This window comes from Apium graveolens, chromosome 10 (assembly GCF_009905375.1).
Source record: "Apium graveolens cultivar Ventura chromosome 10, ASM990537v1, whole genome shotgun sequence".
NCBI lineage: Eukaryota > Viridiplantae > Streptophyta > Magnoliopsida > Apiales > Apiaceae > Apium > Apium graveolens.
In genome coordinates, this window is record NC_133656.1 from 78,243,538 (window position 1) to 78,254,513 (window position 10,976).

The window sequence follows — 10,976 nt, forward strand, 5'->3', positions numbered from 1 at the left end:
CACTATGTATTAGCTCCAGACGTTTAGTGGCCCTTTGACCCTTACCAATGAAAGGGGCTTTAGTCATCTTACCAAGCAAACAAGATTCGCATTCTTGGTATGATTCAAAATCAAACTTATCCAAGTATCCATCCTTATGTAATTTGGATATGCGTTTCTCATTTATGTGGCCTAGACGACAATGCCAGAGGTATGTTTGATTTGAGTCATTCATTTTAAATCGTTTGTTTTCTATATTACAGACAGGGTTATCTAAATCAAGAACATATAAACCATTAAATAAACGCGCAACACCATAGGTTAAATCATTCAAAGCAAAAGAGCAACTGTTGTTCTTTATTGTAAACGAAAAACCTTTCTTGTCCAAACAAGAAACAGAAATAATGTTTCTGCGAATCGCAGGCACGTAAAAATAGTCTTCTAGTTCTAAAACAAGCCCAGAGGGCATAGATAAATAATAAGTCCCTACAGCTAAAGCAGCAACTTTTGCTCCATTGCCTACTCTTAGGTCCACTTCTCCCTTAGCCAAAGTTCTACTTCTCTGCAGGCCCTGCACATTTATACAAATGTGAGAAGCACATCCAGTATCAAATACCCAAGATCTAAAAATAGACAAATTGACTTCTATAACATAAATACCTGATCCAGAAATCTGAACTGCTTTCTTTTTCTTCAGATCCTCCAAGTAAATTGGACAGTTTCTCTTCCAGTGACCATCTTTCTTACAGTAGTGACATTCACCCTTGGCCACACCACCTTTAGGCTTTAAAGCCTGTTTGGGACCTGACTTTGGCTTGGGTGTAGAATCAGATCCAATCTTCTTCTTACCCTTCCATTTGCCCTTCCCTTTGGCCTTACCTTTATTTCCCACCATCAGTATGGGAGCAGGTTCAGCTGTCTTCATGTTGGTCTCATATGTTCTCAACATATGCAATAATTCAGTAGGTATTTTGTCAAATTCATTCATATTGTAGTTCATAACAAACTGAGTGAATTTGTTGTTCAAAGAATTCATGATTAGGTCAATACCAGTTTCCAGACCAATCGGGAAACCCAAAGTTTCGAGGTACTCAATGTAACCAATCATCTTCAGAACATGTGGGCCAACTGGTTCACTCGCCCCTTGTTTGCAATTAAAAAGTGACTTACTCGTGTTGAACCTTTCTTGACGAGTTTGGCTTGCAAACATGCTTTGCAAGTGCTCATTGATAGTATATGCATCCATATGCACATGCTGTCTTTGAAGCTCAGCACTCATAGTTGCCAACATAAGACATGCAACATCATTTGCATCATTCTCATCCCTTGTGCGTGCTGCTCGTTCATCAGCAGTAGCACCCTCAGGAAGGGGGCCTGGAGGAGGAATATCAATGACATGAAGCTTGCGCTCCTGCCTGAGGACAATCCTCAAATTCCTCTGCCAGTCTAGGAAGTTGTTTCCTCCTGTCAGCTTGTCCTTCTCAAGGACTGAACGTACGGATAGTGTGTTTGTGTTGTTTGCCATTACTCAGTATCTACAATAATAAAAGCGCAAAATAAACATTAGATTGTCTGAGTTAAAATTGTATGTTCATATGATTATGATATATTCGTAATATATCTCCCACTATTTTTTTATCAAATTAATAGCCCTAACTATTAATTCGGAAAGTATATCCCATAAATCTTTCTAGTGAGGCAAGATCCATATTTCGTCATGTTCTAAGTCAACCACTGGTATCCTTAAAACATGATTATTTAGGTAGACAACAGTTGTCAATTATATCATATATAATTCTTGGATAATTTGGTGAACAACAATTGATCTTATCTATCTAATAGATTTTTAACCAAACTCTATGCTTCTAAGTTCATAATAGTTGAATATAACCGTTTATATTCACCTTATTATGATGACTCAGTTAAGTTATACCCAATGATACAATGTCCGAATATAACCGTTTATATTCGTCGCATTTCACCATGATAGATAGGAATCCCCTGCCACTGACAGCCCTTCCCCTTATCGATCTAGGATTTAATGAGTGTTCATTCATTGGAAAGCATCTGATTAAAACTTAATATTTTTACTTAGAGATTTTTAATTTAGAACGATCATGATCCCATCATAAAGAGATTCTCAATTTTTCCTTGAATAAAATACTTCAAATCAATACTCGTCAATGGTTTGATTTCCAGGTAGTGGAGGAGTCACATCGGTCTCGCTTAAAACCCACAGCCTTACAAGTTCTATGAATCCGTTGTTGACAAAATCGCCCCATGTCAGAAATAAAGAAAATTCATATTTTATTCCGTGTTTCATAAACACGAGAATCTCATGATCGTTTGTTAATTTTAAATCTTGAGTCGTTACAGATTTTATCTTGTTTAAAGGCATGGCATGGGTGATGTATCTAATACATACATGCATCATTAATCTAATTAAAACATGCATTTTCTACTCTACACATACTATTTATACATCATATGAAAAGTACGTAAAGTAAACGTGCAATAGTTATGGCCCAATCCTATGTGATCTTTTCAGGCTAATGAAAAGATCAAGGTCAATCTATGGTGTAAAAATAACTATTACATATGTCTTCTCTATTGCTTCCATTGTCTCATTGGCCTCCATAGGATGCCTCCTCTTTCCCTTGTCCTTCTTGGATGTTACATTAAGAATTATACTAATGAACTTACAAAAGAACTCGAGTTACATTCGAGATAAAACAACTACAAATAGAAAATGACATGCAAGTCATATTTATTACAAACCAAAAGAATAAACCATTACAACTAAGGTCTTAAGGCCATAACTATGCACCATGCTCAAGTAACCATTAAAGAACATGATAGATCATATAAAGATGACATACTATTTATCACTTATCATGATCCAATCAAGAATAATAAATAAGTAAAGCATATGTCATAAGCACAAATTAAAAACGAAACCCTAAGCACGCGGATCGACCTCCGCGGTGAGGTCGCTGGGGGGGTTCGGGGGGGCAGCGAGCCCCCCGATGGCGGAAATTTTGCAAAATCAAGTATCAGAATACTAGAAAAACATATATCAGAATACTATTCCAGAAGCATGTATCAGTATACACACGATCCATATCCCAGTTACCAAAAACGTGTATCAGTATACATATTTTAAGAGATCGCATACATATGAGTTATGGCAGATCTTAAACATACGAGTATCATCATATAGATCATTAACAGATTCATCATATCATTCATATAACATAACTGTTATCATGGCAGACTCATATAACATAACTGTTATCATGGCAGACTCATCACACATGCATACTTGTAAAAATACAGTAAACACGTAACCAAATCAGCCCCTTATACACGTAGCTCTGATGCCATTGTTGGGTTCCGAAGGCATAAAACGCAGCGGATAAATGTAAATAAAACAAAATTTTCGAAACCCAAAAACAGGATCCATGTATAATTATGGGCAGATTATGGAGACAACGAATCATACCTTTCAAGAGATTAACTTTCACGAACTCAACGGAGATCCTAGCTATCACGCTTTGTGTCTACCTCTCGGAGAAACACCTCTATGGTATCCACACGAGCACCTTCAAGAACGTCTCACGAACTTGACTATGGAATGGATGTACTAGCCTCCTCCTTCTTGACGATCTGAATTACCTCTGCCTCTCTTTGCTGCTAGGGTTTTCTTAAAAAACGTACAAGCCTCTTTAACCTCTCATTATCTATTTATAATGACTGATTAAAAAGGCCCATAATAGCAAAGCCCAACCCTAGTAGGTATTGGATTAAATAATAAAAATGAATTTCTATTATTTAATTAATAACTAAGTCATACTTAATTATTATGGGCAAAAACATTCCTTTTAATTCGAATTTATATTATCTCAATTAAGTCTTACTTAATTATAATAAAATTCAAATAATCATCAATTAATTTAAATCCATAATTTAAATTAACTATTCCATTAAGTGCTCTATTTGTGCGACCCTATAGGCTATTATTTAATTGGCAATAATTTTATTCTCTAATAAAATTATAAACAATGAGCGGGATCTAGTAATACATCATTGTTACCCAATTAAACAATAATTAAATCGTGATTAGATAAAACCTTTCGTGATTAATGTTTTTCATGTAATATAATCCCTTTAACCATACATATTATAGATTAAACTCGAGGCATGTATTTAGTCATCCTCTTCAACATTTAATCCGGGTTTACTTGATCCATGAGTAGATTATCGAGACAAATCATTATTTGAGCATGGCCATGCTTTTATAATCTCACTCAATCAAGAGGCCAATAATATCTCTCCTAATTATAGGAGGGTTAAATCCTTTATCTATCATTCATATTTCTCATACGACTCATGATATACCCGATGTCCACTTTTATCATCACCCGATCAAAAGTAACTTTTAATGTAGTCAAAGTATATTAATCCTCGTATAGAAATATAATGATTTCAAGTCAAAGGATCGTTACACCATTATCACTGTGAGTCTTTCTTATGACTTTATTAAACATGAAGAATCTCACTGTGGGTCTGTCCAGTACCATGTACTCTCACATGTACCTATGTATTGACTTTAGTATCCTCATACTTATAACCAATGAGATGTGGTTATCTTGTCAAACAACATACTAGTCTATCTATGTATTATTATTGTCCTATATAATAATACTCGACTAGGGACCTTTAAGAATATGATATATTATATAATCTCAAGTTTAAGTCATGTACTTAAACTATACAATTTGTATCATGATTCTAAGGACATTTATTATGCTAACAAAATATCGCAGTAATTAAGGTCATAATAAATACATTTATTGAATGATCAACTGACATAAAGATAAAAGAATAATGTATTGCTTCTAGGGCACCTACACTAACAAAAATAACATCAAATTCTCCTAACTTGAAATGTATCAAGTCAACAGAGAATGATGTCCCGCTATTTCAATATCGCAACCTGGACACACTCGATTTACCGCAATCTGATCATCGTTTGCTAACTTTATAATTAACACTTCGTCTAACCACTGAATCTCAAAATATAACTTAGGAATAAATTCTTCAGAAATAAAAGACCTCGTAGCTCCAAAATCAATCAGTACTTGAGCATTTATAGAATTCACAGAAAGCGTACCTACAACCACATTCGGACTCTGCACAGTTCATTGACATTTTAAAAGTCCTTGCCATGGGCTAATTTTGTGGTGGTGGCGGAGGTAATCCTAAAAGCCTTGGAATGTTGCGGCCATTGCTGCTCCTCTACAGTCCTTGGTGATGTGTCATTTTCTTCCACATTGGAAACAAGTGACTTCTGCCTTCCCTATCGGACATTCCCGAGAGTAGTGTCCCTTCTGTTTGCACTTGAAGCACGTGATGTTTGGCTTGTTACAAATCCAGTATGCTTCTTCCCACATATTCTGCAATTAGGTATAGGTGGTCGAATAAGTCTTTTATGGTTTAGGGCTGGGAGTCGGTTACCCGTCCTCTGGTTGCCCTGATCTATTCTTCTGAAATTCACATTTCCCCGGGCTTGAAATCCCGGCCTTCTATGGGAGCGGTTCTGGAAACTTCCCGGTCATTTTTCCCTTTGAGGTGCTTCACTTTCTCCCTCGATAATCATGGCCTTCTGAACTATGGTTGTATAAGTTGTCAGCTCGAACACTGCTACCCTTCTATGGATCCACGATTTCAATCCCTGCTGAAACCTCTTGGCTCTCTTTTCATCAGTATCTACCTGCTCAGGAACAAACCTAGCCAATTCAGTGAACTTGGCTTCATAGTCCGTGACTGATAAATTACTCTGCTTCAACTCCAAGAATTTGATTTCCATTTAATTTTTCATGTAACGAGGAAAATACTTTTCCAAAAAAAGTTCAGTAAACCTATCCCAAGTCACTACACCTTCGCCCTCCAAAGCCTTCTTTGATTCCCAAGATTCCCACCAATAATCTGCCTCTCCCTTCAAAAAGTAACTAGAAAAATCCGTCTTCTGATCTTCTTCAACTTTTACCAATGTAAAGGCCTTCGCCATTTCTTTTAACCAAGCTCTTGCCTTAGTAGGATCAACAGAACTTTCGAATTCTGGAGGCTTCACTGACTGGAACTGTTTGAAAGTAACTACCGGTGCTGCTGGTGGTGCTTGTTGTTCTGGATGAACGGCTTGTGTTAGGTCACAAAATACTGTAGAAGGGGGTTGAATATAGTATTTATACAATCAAATCGATTTAACACAAGTATGTAACAAAGATCAAGTATATTCAATAAACTCCGTTACAATATGAACTGTTGTTCTCTCTCAGTGATGAACAAATATCACTAAGAGTTGCTAGGTTATAATGTATAATCTTCTCGATAATGATAACACTTATAGTGTAAACCCTAAGCTGTGTTTATATAGTACACAGTTACAAGATATATTCTAATTGATATGGAATACAATTCTGTCTCCTAAAATATATCAATCAGATATCTTCTACAAGTCTTCCAGTCTTCTAACTCTTTCCATGCATATCTTCTAATATTTTAGTCTCGATCTTCTCCTGTAAATCAGCTTCATTCCTTAATTGAAAGTCTTCCCGCACATAAGTTCTGATATGACCTTAAGTTACGATATTAAGCTCTCACTTCAGTAAGTCCTGATTTCAGTAAGTCCTGATATGTCATGTTTGTTAAGATCTGAAAACTAAACACAAATCATATTAGAAATGACATCTCAAATATATCTAAAAATCTCCCCCAACTTGTAAATTATGCAAAATATACAAGTTAATAGATTTGATGATGTCAAAAATATTTAAGTACAAATGCAATAAGAGTTTAACTAGATAACTAACTACAACTTACAGTCCTTGTAGCTTTTATCAATCTCACTGAGTCAATCTGAGTCCAAAATTATTCTTGAAAAAGTTTGATATCAGCTTTTCTTCTTTAATCCTCAGGACTTGAGCTATTGTAGTCTTGACTTGCTTCATCTCTTCACCCTGACTTCCAATCTGGTAGATTACAGTCCCTAGTGCAGAAATATGGTTTCTTTCTAAACCATCATCCAGTCTTATTACCCTTGGATGAGAAGAATCTTCATTGTAGCATAGACATTTCTCTTTCAGAATCACTTCAAGTTTAGCAGAATCCTTCTTCATTGGAATCTCACTTCCATCATCTTCAACTATGTTAGGAATAAATTTCGTAACCTTTGAACCAGAAATTCTAGCTTTATCTCTTATGGTCTTCATTATGAACTCTGACCATATCCTGGTAATATCATACTTCACCTCTAAAAGGTAATGAAAGAATTGAAGTTCTTTCAAGGATTTGTTCAGCATATCTGATTCTAACATTTGATATGTCCTTCCATCTTCAAGAAATAGAATCAGATTTTCTTTGACATTGTGCTTGTCATGAGCATCCAGTACCACTTGAATAGAGATAACCTTATCAAGGTGTTTCTGTGTAACATCTTCAAGAGGTTTGTCAGTTGAAAAAATGGATCTCTAGTAGCAACTTCAACTCCTGTCTTGATCTTAGCTTCATCAGAACCTAGTCCAGCCTTGTCTCTTGGTTCTCTAGAATTTAACCCAATAGTCATGAAATCAGACAGCAATTGGCTTTTCTTTGGACCTGATGGTTTGACATTTTTCCATAGAAGTTTCTTTTTATCATCTACTTTCATCTTGTCTAAATCAACTTGAGCTCTGTCAGAGGTTGATGTCTTGATAACTCTATCAGAACTTGTTGTTTCTGTTGTAGCTTACAGTTCTTCACTCTAAACAACTTGAGCACTGTCAGAGGTTGTCTTTGATTCTTCAGAAATCTTCCTTCTTTTCAGAGTTTGGACAGTTTCAACTTCAGCAAGAGTATCATCAGTAACTTGAACCATTTTGCACACTGGTTTTATCAGGATTTGAGGAATTTTCATCTCCAGTGGCTTGGTTGGTTCATCAACTTTTCCCTTTCCTTTATCTTTGGGATCAATCTCAGTCTGTGATCTAGTCTCGGGATTTGATGCCTCAGTATTTGATTTCTCCTTGATCACAATGCCTTTTTCCTTAGGCCTTGGAGGTTTCTTTGCAACAAAAGCTTTTGGCTTTAGATTTGTCTTTTCAGCTTTAAATCTAGTTTCAACCTCCTTGAGATTTTCTAAATCCATTCCAGGATTATGCTTCAGAAATAATCTTCTAGAAATTTCCTCATCAAGTGTCTGAATCTTGGGATCCTTGTAGTAGACTGTAGTCTGCTTCCTATTTAGCTTCAGAGTTTGCAAAAACTTCTGAGAGTCTTGACTTCCACCTTGTATCAGAACATCAGGCTTTGTCATCATACTTTGCTCATCAGAACTTGATATCAGATTTTGCTTATCAGCACTTGCTATCAGATTTTGAGTTTGAGCAGCTTCAGAACTTGTCTTCTTTTGAGTAGAAGATTTACTTACATCAGTAATTAGTTTCCTAGAAGAAACCTTGTTGTTGTACTCTTTACCTTGAACTTGACCTCTACCCTTGCTAAGGTTTCCCTGGTCATCAGCTTCATCATCTTTCTTCTTCAGTACTTGATTATTAGAGCATTTGGACTTAACTATCTTCTCCCCCTTTTTGGTATCATCAGGTAGTAGGAGAGAGAGAAGAAGTTCAATTGAAGATTGGATTTCATCCAATTGAGCTTTTTGAGAAGCTTGATTTTACAGGACCTCGGTAATTTGGGCATGTTGCTTCTCCTGAACTTTCTTAATGGCTTCAACTTTTTCAGAAATAGGTCTGATAAACCTCTTCTTATCAAGCTTGGTCTCCATATCCAGCTTTTCAGCTTTTTCAAGAAGTTTGTCAACCTTTTCATGAGTAGCAGAATGTTGACCTTGAAGTGTCTTAACACTTAGAGATGTGACTTTGAGTTGAGTCTTAAAATCAGAACTTGTCATCGGCTCATCAGCCTTAGCAATGTGCTCTGTCAGAACTTTAGAGCTTGGAATGAAATCTGTTTCATTCCACTTCTTGATCCACTCCACACCTCTGTGAGTATCTTCCCAAGGAATAGGAGCAGCTTGCTCAACAAACTTCTCAATAAGTGCCTCCTTTCCTAGAATGGGAGCTGGAGTCTCAACAGAAACACTGTCTTCAGAACTTGAAGAAGACTCATTATCTTCTCATAAGACAAGTGTATGTGAGGCAATGGGAGATTCTGGAACTACCTCATCTAAATTCTGATCTTCAGGTTCTTGATCAAGAATTGGTGTGGATGGTATCTCAGCATTTAATATTGGAGAATGAGTTGGAGATGTCTGAGCTGCTGTAGGAGTTTCCAGATAAAGAACAGTAGGAATATTCAGATTGTGAATATCTATTTCAGAACTTGTTACTTGTTCTTCAGCATCATCTGTTGCTTTTATTGGAGAGACAGGAGGGGTGAGCACTGTATCAGGAACAGTGTCTTTTGTTTCTGGAAGGAATTCAATGATAATTGGCTCTTTTGAGATCAGAGATTCCTGATCCCCTTTATCAGCTTCTTCAATATCTTCTCATGGAGGCTTAGCCAAATGCCTCCTAGCCCTCATTTTCTTCAATCTCCTTGATAGTGAAGGAGTTGCTTGAGCATCAAAACTAGCAGTTCTCTTTCTCTTCAAATTACCTGAACCCTCAGCTTCAGCATTTATCTGTTGGGTTGACCCTTCAGCTTCTGTTTCTTTCTGAAAAACCATAGTTTCAGCTTCAACAGTCACAGGTTCCGATGCATGAACCTGTGCTTCCTCATCATCTGATTCATCCCTTAGAATCATCTTTCTTCTCCTTGTTGGAGACTTAAGAACAGACTTTGTTCAAGAAGGTTTGGATCCTGATGCTTTAGCAGATGGTTGTTGTTGTGAAGATTGAGTTGATGGTTGGAAGTAAGTTCTGATGGTAGGTTGAGTTGGTTGAGGTTGAGAGGTGGTTGGTTGTGTAGTTGTTGAAGGTGCTGATGGAGGTTGGGTTGGTTGAACATCAGGATATAAGGCAGCATAGGTGGCTGGATCAGAATTTACCAAGACTTGTTTGACAGATGTAGGAATTTGGAGGGTTCTCAAAATAGTCTTATTATTATCAGTAGATAATAAGTCAGTAAAGGCTCTCTTAGCAAGTTTAAATGGTTCAATTAACTCACTTGCTAGTTGGTGTGCATCAGAGCAACAAAAACTATAAATAAGCTGACAAAATCTAGCAAAGTAAACTGTATTTCTATCTTATGTCATCCTATCCCTAATAAATCCTAAAATAGCACTTGCATAATCAAAATGAGTTTGATTAATGAGAGCATAGTCGATTTGTTGACTGAGAATTGGGATTGCATCAAATTAGAACATTTGTTGGCAAAGGCCTTTGTGATGCAGTCAAAGAAGAAACTCCATTCCCTCCTTATGTGAGGTCTCTTCAATTGACCCAGCTTTGCCAAAGTCTTTTCATACCCCAGATTGGCCATCATCTGTTGAAGAGCTGGCTCCTCAACTGTTGAACTGTAGACACAGTTTTCTAGCAAATGTAAAGCCTGTCGAACTGTAGCCAAAGTCACTACATGCTCATCCTCCCCTGTTGAAAAGATAATGAGCACCACCATCATCATACATGCCACTTCTCCAAAACTCCAGCACTTGAGTTCCAGAGATTGCTTCTGGTTGGGTCAAAGCATACCCAATCTCAGAGTTAGCAAGGAAGTCCTGAATGAAGTGAAGTTCTGATGGAGCTTCACCCTTGCTAAGAATAGCCAAGTAGTTTTTGGGAACAAACTTAGCTCCATTGAAAACAATGTCTTTTGGCGCCATTTCTGTGAAAAATCAAATGAGAAAAAGAGTGTTTGCAAGGTGTTTAATAAAATGCCTGTATGAAAAATAGCTTCAAAGAATATTAGTGAGAGTGAGAATAAGAGAGAATATTATGATTGAAGCATAACAGAATTTAGACACCTGGCAGCATATCATTAGTTAAAACATTATTGGT